The sequence below is a fragment of the Odontomachus brunneus genome, unplaced genomic scaffold (assembly GCF_010583005.1).
Source record: "Odontomachus brunneus isolate Ranch 3 - 2012 unplaced genomic scaffold, Obru_v1 Obru_scaffold_018, whole genome shotgun sequence".
NCBI lineage: Eukaryota > Metazoa > Arthropoda > Insecta > Hymenoptera > Formicidae > Odontomachus > Odontomachus brunneus.
In genome coordinates, this window is record NW_022639468.1 from 37,779 (window position 1) to 50,199 (window position 12,421).

Consider the following 12,421-nt stretch of genomic DNA (forward strand, 5'->3'; position numbering starts at 1 on the left):
TATATATATATATATATATATATATATATATATATATATATATATATATATATATATATATATATATATATATATATATTATATTATTAACTCTCAGTGCACACACTTCAGATTTACACACAATAGCTGGCGTAATCTTGCATTTTCTTTTGCTTGTTACTCAGGTTCTAATTCGACTTGTTTTTTCTTTTATTCAATAGCTTAATGATCAAAGAATAAAATTATGTAGGTTAGAAAGGCAGAAATATCACATAAGATATTTTACAATAAATAAAGAAAATGTTTAAATTGTAAAATAATATATTTTTTTCAAAATGTCGTAATTAAAAAAATGATATAAAAGTTTTAAAAATGACAAGTAAACAGCCAAAGACGGAATTTAATTAAAAAAAAAAGACTAGTATATTATAATTCGTTCCAAAAAATTTTTTTCTGCAAGATGAAATAGAGTGATTTTCATAATTTTACTAAAAGTAAATTTATGGTCGAAAGTTGCTGTTTTTTTTATGAAAATAAATACAGGAAAAATAAATAAAATACTTTTATCATTAATACTTTTATCATTTTATCATATAGTAAATTTTGGTAATTTTGAGTAATTGCAATAATGTTTATATTAATAAAATTGCATTATTAATTTAATTGCATAATGTTTATATTAATAAAAAATGTCGGATATTAAAGTGTGACGACTTTGTCGAGATGAAAATAAGAATATCTTTATTATTTTTTTTAAGTTTACAAATAAAAAATGAAATAGAAATCACTTTAACATTTTACATTGAAATATGTTACACAAAAATGTTTTATTGAAATTATCTATTATATACTTGTTATTGAATTTTTATTATTTAAATTAGTTATTATTAACAATGAATTATTATATAATTATTATATATATTATACAATAATGAATTATTATAATAATAAATGAAAAAATTATGAAGGGACATTTGTACTTAAATCAAAGATATAACTTTTCATAATTGTATAAGAACTCGTACAACAAGTGTCACCTGTTGGTAAACCAGCAAACCTTACACATGCGAATCAATACTCTGTCTGTGATGGTAAACGCTATACAACATACTTTCACCCGCCTGGGTTCTGGTCTAAGTTACAATAAATGACATTTTTAATTAAAATTAATTTTCTCTCTCTCTCTCTCTCTCTCTCTCTTTCTCTCTCTTTCTTTCTCTCTTTTTCAGAGTTAATTACCCTAGGATGGAATTCTAATATTAGTGATATTGAAATTTTCTAAATATTACAAAAATGACGAAGCTTCGTATATTATACATTTAATATACGTGCGTATCAAACACTATATTCAAAAAATCATTTTGCAGATTGTTTTTTAATATTTTTCTAAATATGGGATTTGCATTAACTTCATATATAATTTCACTTAAAAGTCTTAGTATCTGTACAGTTTCGATCCTGGTAGACAAATGATTTGAGTGAGCGAGAGAGCGATCGACATTCTGAGATCAGTATCCAAAATCTCAGTAGATTTTCAGAACGAACAATGTGCCTCGCAGTTTCGACATTGATATATTTTTTGCCGTTTTGCTCATGATGTGTCAGCGGTAAATTTGCAAAACGTTACACTCGTGGTTTCGTCTTAGGTTACATCTATGCTACTCTTGTCGTCACACTCAATCAACTTTTTGTCTGATGGCGCGTAAAAACGTGGGACAATCGTGTGAACGATATCGTGAGTTAACTCGTGTACAAACAGCAGGCGGACAAACCACGCGGATCGTATCGCACTCTATCCCATTGAGCTTCTTTCTCACACTTTGTATATAACCGGAAAGATAAATCGCGTAATGCATTCTTAGAAATACTTTTCATATTGTCAGGTATTTCTCTAGGTTTATCAAGAATTTTTCACTAAATTTCTCAGATTGGAAAATCGATTTTTTGCTGCCTGTGTATCACGCGTTTCATTATTTCATTATTTATGTTCATACATTTGGTTATACGGAGTGTAGCTGATTTGTCCAAAAATGACGTAAAGAATAGCGCTTTATAAAACCACTAAATTTTGGTTAAATTTTCTGTGAAAGGACTCAAGGTTATATTCTATACGATTCGTATATTTGGATGATTGAACGCTTAAGGAATACTTCCACGCAAAGTTATATTCCTACACTGTTAAATATTGGAGGATCAAATTTAAACCAATTTCTTGAGTTAAATAATATTTAGTTATTTTTAACTATCATGTGTGTCAAAATTTACTATTTTAACACAAAACATGTGTTTAAGAAAACAACCACATCTAATCAACCCATTTAAAACAATATTAAGTCATTTTTTACTAAAATAAAGGTTACACATTAACGTGTACATAATAAAAAATAAACTAAATTTTAGTCAAATTTAATACATTTTTTAAGTTAAATTATTTAACTCCATTACATTAGTTAACGACATATTTAGTAGGAGCAGTGGCGACTTATAGGAATGGTTAAAAATAACTCAAATTGAGTATAATTTGACACTACGGATTTAACAGTGTATGTCTTTTATCACCATTATAATTGGCAAATTAATTTTTTATCTTTCATTTTGCATTTAATGGTGTTCAAATCAGTCAAATTTCAAAGAAGCACAAGAACACTCTTCCTCATCTATCTTGTTTTTATTATACCATAATTTTTGTTTGCATTCTTTATTACGTTCTTGTCTGTCGCGATTCTTCGCTGTAAGATAACGTCCACCGCCATTCGTTTAATAATTTCTAACGCGGCGCGGGAATGTCGTTACGGGGACCACGACTGGTAGCTCCTTCACGTCATATAGACGCGGAACGATATTTACTTCACCAAGCTACATGCTCTAGTAGTCATATGGGTTCGCAGCGTGTTCCTGTCTGTCCGCCTGATTAATTTCTGTTATGTAACAAAATAATAATAAGTATCGTGTGACTGTTTGAAATCGATCTCACATTTAACAATGCCGTTGTCCAATCGATTACTGTAAAACCATTCAAGCGATGCTATTATGTATTAACACGCGCGTTTAAGTATCGCGTGAATGGCAGTAATCGCTTAGAAAACTTCTTATCTTTTTGCGTGTAATGCGTATAAAGATGTAAGAGGAAAACAGATACTTTTGCGATAAGTTCCTAATAGCATTGTTGCGCTATATTTTCGCTTATCTGAAATCGCGAGTTTGACATATTACAAATATTATGGTCACTTCAGGAAATTAATTGTCGCAGTCCATGAGCTACCAACGAGCCAACGTTTCCTCTTTACGTTACGTAACATTACTTTAAAACGTTATATCCGTTCTCGTTAAGTCAAGCTCAGCATAATTGCCTTCATTGTTCTACAAGAAAGGAGGCTTGCAAAAACGTGCAAAATTTTTATTACAATAAGTATATACATGAAACGTATAGAATGAAATTTATCATTGTAATTAAAATAACCCGTTTAGCTAACGAAAATCGATTCGAAATTTAGAAACAATTTATTTGTAGCTAAAAAATATTTTTATAAGAAAAATAATTTATATGCAATACAAATACAATAGAAGATTTGTGAAATTCTGTTTTATTTAGAATATATAAAGGATTTATATTACACAAACGTCTCAGAATCTTTAAGGCCTGCTTGCACCAACATTATTTTGGCTTTAAGTGAAACTTAAATATATATCTATCTTTATCTTTCTTTCTAAATAAATAAAGACAGACATATATTTAAGTCTTACTTAAAACTAAAATAACGTTGGTGCAACCGGGCCTTAGTCTGTTACAGTATATGTAGTTATTATAAAAGCTAAACGGTCTTATACCTCCAGAAATAATAATGCAATTAAAAATTTATTTTCTTGTTGTACTCACATTTTGCAAATCGTATAAAATATGAAGGTTTATTTTATGTTATGTAAAGAAGAAGAATTTATAGTGATGTGTCGATCCTGCGACAATGCGAGCACGAATACAAATCCTCCGGCGCGAATTTCTCATTTCAAGCAGCATTTCGTCTTTATTAAAAAAGTTTTAAAATAAATTTAACGTTCTTTTCCTGACGAGTTCCGAATTTATGCCATTTTAAGCGCTAGCAGTTACGGACGCGTTCTCGTTTCTCTTACTAACCTTTCTTCGTTGTGTCGGCGCGTCCCCTCACGTTAGATCGCGTTGCTCCCTTGCGAAACGAGCGCGTTACTTGGCCGGGTTATTGTTGCAACTCTAACGACAATGTCCTGAAATGACACGCGAGAAAGACGCACGCGAAATGGCACTCCACGGTTTTGCGTACGGTATTCGTACTTCTTCGTGCCACCTTGTGCGCGATTTTACCGTGACTATTCTATACGCGCGAGCACTTATCTGATTCTTGCGAAACGCGAGCATTATTTTGACGAGTGTCATTGCAATAACGCGAACTGTTCCGAACAATACGCCGTCCGTGCCTTTGGCACGATGATGATTCGAATTACCAAGCAGATCGGCTTGAGTCGTTCATTTTTTACGGTTTCACATCAATTATCAATTATTAACGCTTCTCTGAGCTAATATTGTAGTTTCACGGGGAAAAAATGTTTGGATTAATCAAGTTTTTGGTGAAATAAAACGTATCAAAACATTCGAGTTGAAGTTACCAAAATTCCGTTTAAGTTAATAGGGTTTCTGATTAACTTGAACAATATCTTCATAATAATATTTCATCAGATATTAGATTAATCCAGCCAAACATTTTTTTTCTGTGTTCGTATACCTTGGAAAATGATAAAAAATATTTTTAAACGTGAGAGCTTAATGTTTTAATACAATTAAAATAGATATATACTGAAAATAAACTAAAATTTGGTTGACGAAACTAAAATTTGGTTAAAATGGAATCAACTAAATATTACAACCAAAAAAATTGGATTGCCGTTGTTTTACTTTACTTTCTCAGTAATATATTTACTTAATCACTGAGCAAAACAAAATAATGACAATTAAATTTTTTGTTTGTAATTACCAAACATTTGGTTGATCCCATTTTAACTAAGTTTTGGTTTCGATAACCAAATCTTTTTTTCAGTACGTCTGTTGACGAAACGTCGTAGTGAAAGCATGGCGCGTATTGAGATAAAATCATTTGGACGCCGGCCGGGAAGACGAATAAACAGTTTGCATGAGTCGCTGATATTACGTAAACTATGAGCACATTGTTACGTTGCTGAGAAATATATTATCCAATAAGACCACCTGAAATCTATGTCAAGTGCAAATGTAGTGGACGTGCACGTAAAACATTGCATGCGTGTCCGTGCAAGAATGTAATCGATAGAGCATGAAATCTCTGATGCAACGCACGAGCGTTTCTCGAATCCGCTGTCCGTGTACATACATATACCGCGAATTGTCAATTAGCGAATATTTCATTATTCGCATAAATACATCACACCTAATGATAAATTTGTTTTGCACACCAGTTGATTCTGAAAATAATGAGACAGCAAATTTTAAATTATAGCAGCTGCATTCTTTTTTATTCATGTTTACGAAGGTATGCGCATTATATACGTGTTATTAACGCGCCTTCACGACAACCGGATTAAGTATTCAAGACATTAGTGTAAATCAATTCTGTTTAAACTTTACGATTCGCGACCGGCATTAGTGCATTGATATATAAATCGTGTTCGCCGTGTTATTCGCTAAAATTATTTCAGACTTTGACTCTTTGATTGCGACGCGCTTCAATTGAAAACCATTCGCGCTGTATGTCGGACGACATTCGTACATCTGGTTTAAGGAGATGCTGAAGCTGAAAACTTTACCGACAGAACACTGACATTTTTCTGCAAAGTTTACGTTGTAAACTTCGGTTACACAGAATTACAAATGTTTTTACGCAATAAAAGTACGTGCAAAAATAAATAGAAGCATTGTTTGATATGTGACGAAGACGCAGAAAAAATTTTAAATGTAAAATCTCAAACTGTCAGGTTAGTGTAATATTTGCCTAATCCAAAAATTCCGCAACTTGTATATATCGAAAGTGTCAATGCTTCAAACAGAAAAATTTTGAAGAATATTGTTCTACCTTCGCATCTGCATTTGAAAGCTTAAGAATATCGAAAAAGTTTGCAGAAAAATTTCTGCAAACCTAACCATGTATATTAGTTAGGTTTTCCGTTGAATATGGTAAAACAAAGTAACACACATTCATATAAGTTCTGTATATATAAGAAATACGAAAAGCATAGCGTGATTATGTTAGTGACGATTGTCTCTGCATTATCGACGTTGTTCGAGTTCGTCATCGACTCCAGCATTCCCTTAAGTATCCCACACAAGAAGCTTACTTGTGGAAGTTGAAGCAATTTGACGAAAAGTACATTTAACATATTTTACATTTATTATTTGTGCTAACTTTTTGACGCATATTATATCAACAATCGCTTAATTGAGCGATTTTTTAGAACCTGTCACAGAAAGCTACTACTTTCTATTTGAAAAACAGTGTTGAGCTCCATATGACTTTTGCGAATGAGCGTATTTAAAATTCAAAGTCACCGTCTTTTCTCCCTTTTTTTATTTATATATATATATATATATATATATACGAGTATATATATATATAGCTTCCGTAGTGAAAGAATTAATTGAGAACAACTCGTTGTAATGTTCATTCGCCTCTCTTATTTCTCACAATGTGCTCTCAAGCGCATGCCATTTTAAGGCGCACGAGGTGTTCATCGCAGCACATTTGCAGCTTTTAACTTCGTAATAAGCATCATTAAGGAACGTGCCCGTCCCGTGATACCCGCGGTGATTTGAACGAGGGGGTAATAACTACTTCGTTGTATATGTTTAGAAATACTTGGACGCCTAAAGAACGTAAATTATCATCGGTTGTGTTAGTCGCAGTATGCGAGAAGATTGCGGCGCACTTTGCGCGTGAGCAGAGGAAAAAGGCGTACGGCGCAAACCGCGTATCCAAGCTCGCGCTTATGCATAAATAAACACTTAACGTTACACTTAAGTGCTCGGAATAACGATCGTTGGCCGGAATACGCGACGCAGTTACGCACGAACGTGTATACTGCGTAGCAGGTAAACCATTGCGTGTCATTAGCTCGCACTGCTTATTAATTGGAATTATTACAGCTATAATTAAAACCCGCCGAGTTTAGACGGCATGATAGCCAATCACAGTCGTTTGCGCGATACGTTCAAGATAAGAGCATATCGAGATGAAGCTTAAATCGTGATTAGGCGTGATTGACACTTAGGCGGCATGATTGACACATGGAGTGTTGTGACGGCTTTACTTTCTGTAAGATCTACATATTAAGAAGTATATCGGGTAGATTGATCAACATTAATTCAATGTGAGATATGACATTGAAGAGTTCAAGCGACTTGACTTTGAAAAGCGTGTAAAGGTAGCGGAACAATTCGCGGCAAAGCGACGGAAAAAAAGCTTTAACGTAAAATTAAATTGTCGAATAGTAAATAGTACGGAGAATTCTTCTATTGAGAAAGAGAGAGAGAGAGAATTTCTGCACTCAGAAAAAAGACATATGACAACTATGTATAGGTGACAATTTTACGAGTTTTATATGTAGAATCAATTGAATTGAACTGTTTTGTAGTTATTGCAACTAAAGCTTTAGTTGCAATAACTACAAAGTATAATAGATTGTTAAACTAGGTCTACATTATAATTTTACACATAAAACTCGCATAGTTGCTACCTACGTAGTTGCTTTTATCACACTGAAGACATATTATTTCTGTATCTGGAAATAAAATATTTAGTACATACGATTTGCTTAGCATTACATACTTTTTACTTGTGTCAAGTGTATGTGTATGTATTATTGAGGAAGCAAAATAATTAAAATTTGTGATTACACTTACCGAACATTTGGTCGACACATTAATCCCATTTTAATCAAATTTGGCTTCGATCTACCAAATTCTTGCGTTTCAAAATTCTTTTTTTAGTGCATGTTTTTCTCTGAGTGCGAATATTTCAATGCAACTTTATCGAAGATAAAGCTCCAACTGGTGGCATGCAGCCGAGATCTCAGATATCTCGTATATTGAGTATTGAAACGTTCTAATGGCTGGTTCGAGTACGATCGAGTGATTACGGAAATCTATCCCACTGACGGCGTAGCGGATTATCTGCTCTTGATACCGGTCGATCGCTCTCAAACACTGCGCTCTGACGCGCTCTAATAGACGACTACACCAGTAAGAACGGTACTGTTTGAAGTCGTTACAGTTGTGGGACGTTATTTGCGATATTGCACAATGCGCGGCCAAAGATTGCCTGTAAAAAAAAGAAAGAAAAAAGGAAATCACGCGCCGCGTCAATATCCGTCATTCGCCTGTTGCGAAAATTGGGAGGTTGGAGCGTATATTTATTGCCGACTATGCCGTCGCGCAATACGTGTCGAGAAGAAAAAAAAGAAAAGGAACACAGCTGTACGAAGGCAATGCCTTCTCAGTCGATACTAACGCGAGCCGCGGACGATTCACTGATCTCCACGAACACCCAACGAATGAAATACGTACACGAAAAAATTAAAGTTTAGTTGGATTTACTAAATTTTGCGTGAAATCTGAACAAACACTTCGGCTGAAGTCACCAAAATTCTGTGCAAGTCGATAAGATTAATCCTTTTAGGACGAAGGGTTGCTTGGAAAAATAAATATAGGGAAGTACGTATGGGGTTTTGGGGTCGTTGAATTCGAATCTGAACTTAAATTTTTAAAATTCTGTGATCCAAGATGGCGGATCCAATATGGTGGAAAAAATGATAAATAATATAAATATCACTCAATTTCTGAATAATATAAATATGACTCAATTTGAACTAATAATATAAATATTACTCAATTTGAACTATAAAACTTTTTAAAGATACTTTTTTGAGAACTAAAATCGAATATTTGAAATTCAAAATGTCGACTAAGTAAAAAAATTTTTAGATCTGATCCGACCTGTGTGGTACTGATGAGCTCCAAGAAGAGCGAAACTGGAAATCAATCAAAATTTTCATTAATTCAAATTTAGAAAGTATAAAGTTCCATGGAAATTGAGTTATATTTACATAATTTGACATCTTGAAAATCGCAATATTTAATCATTTTGAATTTTACATTTTTTACTTCAAATTTGGAAAGAGCATCCCAAAAAACCCCTACATATTTTTGTGAATATCGGATCGATAGTTCCTGAAATACATGCATGAAGGCTGTAGAGCCTCAAAAAATATCTCCCGTTCTGAAAGGATTAACCAGAACGAAATTCCGGTAATTGGAAATTTTTTATTCGTTCATATTTCACCAGAACTTGGTTAATCCAACCAAACGTTTCTTCCGTATGCGAGAAAAATCAAGCTGCGTCTCTACCTGGTGGGTTTCGCAGAAAGGCTGTATATGTTCATAAAAAAAAAAACAAAAACAAAATGCGATTTTCACATTCGGTTTTATATTTTTATACTTCTTGAAACGTTAAATTGTTGAAGATATTTGTATATTACTTGGAAATAATATAAGCAACAATAATACAATTAATAATTTCAAGGTAGATTATTATGACAGGAAAAATGAAGTGAAAGACATGAGTCGACAGGTAAAAAATCTAGTCAGGCCGCGTGCTATTGGAGATGCTCGAAATGTATGTCGTCGTTAAATCGTAACAATATAAACAAGGAATTAAACATAGTCCTCAAAATTTGTTATCAAGCAGTTTATAGTTGTCAGCCGACTTTTTGGTCAACATTAATTACATTTAACGCGGAAGCGCGCATTTTCCGCTCTTTCGTGATGAATTGCGGAGGACACGCAGGCGGTTCGATTCTGCGGTCGCCACTAGACACTACATATGCGATTTCTACGATTATGGGAAAGATCCAATAGGGACGAATAGAGAACATCGTCGTAGAAGCGTCGCGTCCGCGGTAGCGCTAATTAAAAGCGCCTTACGTTACACTAAGTATTAGTCTCGCGGCCAAAGGATGATTAGTCCAATTATGCCGCACGAATTCTTGCGCAACATTTATGGGAAAATAATGAGTGGTTCACGGGGAAAATGGCGTGATTACTTCATGAGTGGTAATTGCTTGGGGAGTAACATAAAGGTATCAAGGTGCAGCATCCATCGTGAAACAGATCTGCGGCGCGCACGACAGTGTCGCAATTGCAGCGTGTGAATACATCCATGCACCACGCTGTACGATTGAGTTATTAATGGATGTTACCGTGCACTGGTAAAATAGTACAGTGTGCACACTGTCCTACAATACAAGTCCATAGATTTCGGTTGTTGGAATATGAAGTAACATACGTTTATCTGATCTGTCATTTGCACCATCTCATTAGTGTATTAGTGTATTAATTACTTAAAACATCAGACATCAGATGCTGCAGAAATTGTAAGACAAGTGAACTTCTATGATAATCAATTGATTATTATCTTATGATAATTAAACTATGAAATAAAAATATGCACAGAAAGAAAGAACGTTCTAACTTGAAAATATCTTTATTTCTTATGTGCAAATCTCTTCAAACGAGATCACATAGCGTTAAGTGAAGGTGAGTTTTTTACATTGATACATTTTATAAAATTCAACGAAAAAAAGAATTCTTATCGTTTAAAAATACTTTTCATGAATGAAGAGCTTAAAATATTAGACTGAAATTATAATGTTCTTGAATGTCGAAAGGAGATATAATTATCATTAAAATAATTATATTGCATTTCTTATGAGATACTATTCTAATATTCAAGTAAAATTTTTTTAAATTCACCGTTAAACTTTAAGACTTTAAAGTTCTCCTAACAAAATTATATTTCGTAGCTTATATATGAAACAATGATTGTTAACTCGAGTATATTAATTTTGAGTGAATACTATTTTCTTTTCAATATACATTGAGTGTTTGATAGGCGACAAATTTCGGAAATATAAATACATCTCTAATGAGAGAATTACAATGAAAGCCGTTTATAAAGTTCCCAAAATCGACGACAGAGCGATTTGGCGACTCAAGTTTCAACAGCAAGTAGCGTCGCGCTTTTTTACCGGTATATTCAGGAAGATGGTGTTTTTCGCGTTTAGGATAAGGACCGACGACAAATATTGATTGTCTGGCGCGCACCTTAATTGGAAACGAAGCTTCCGAGGGGATTGACACGCAAGCCGTCGCGATGTGATGCATAGTCACCGCGTGAATATAATAACGGCTGGAAGGAGTGAAATGCGGATCTCGAGCCTTTAGAAATTCGCCGCGACGTGAACTCGACAGCTACTCGATAAATGCGATGCAGGCGAGGCTGCAACGAGACGCTCGGCCGATAATCGATTGAACATTTGTTCGGTAGACTGGAAGTGGCCGATACTCGAGCAGAGGCAAAAGTGACGCGCGAGCACGACATTTTCTCGTCACGCGAGCGGAGAGTGGCACCGATTTGTACCGAATCGACAGGGACATCGTCTTGTTCGCGTGGCGAACAGGACGGAAATCGCGTAAGTGTCGCGAGACGCGTTTGCCTCGGAGGAGACTTTCCCTGCGATGCTCCCGGTGTCGCATCTTCGCGCTCTCTACACGCAAGCGAGATTGATGTTCTACATTTTTCAGCTCGCGCCGTGTAAAGCGGATTATAGCCGCAACTTCATTAATATTAACCAAGCATATCGCCCCGCGAAACCGACGTTCCTGCACACTCGTAAAGCGTACATTAATGCCGCAGAATTTTATCAGGGCCAACGCAATAATGCAACGAGCGTTTACGTTCAAGGAAGGCGCTATCTTTATTTCAAATATTAAAGCGATATAATTAATTTAAAAGCGACTTAATAGCGATTTAATATTTTAAATATTAACGTTGTCTTTTGAAAAGCTCTCTCTCTCTCTCACACACACACACACACATCCACACACACATACGCATACTTTCTCTCTCTCACGTTTCAAGTACCAAAACTGCAGTAAAAGTATGCCTCACACTGAGGCATACTTTAATCCTAATAGTCACAGTCTTATAGTCGATTGATGACATCTCGATCTTTTCATCAGACGATGATTGAGATCGCTGTATTTCAATCAGATGTTTTTATGCTCCCTGAATTGCTCAATTTAGAAACGCCAGTGTCAAGCGAGATATTAACTTTCTGTACACGCTTTCGAATCTACTCGCAGTCATCTAACGCGTGGCTCTGTCTTGCTTCGCTCCGGAGCGAGTGAGCGCTCGCAGCGGATCTTTAGCAGATCCTTATCCGTCGCGCGGATATACGATACGCTCGCGAATCGTGCAACCGCAGATTCCGCGATGTCGTAATGTCGGTCGCGACGAATCTCACGCCGCTTGATCCTTAGACGGGACATACCGCGCCGGTTTTACGAGAGAGACTGCGGCGACGACGGTGCCGCTAATTTTTTTTAGGC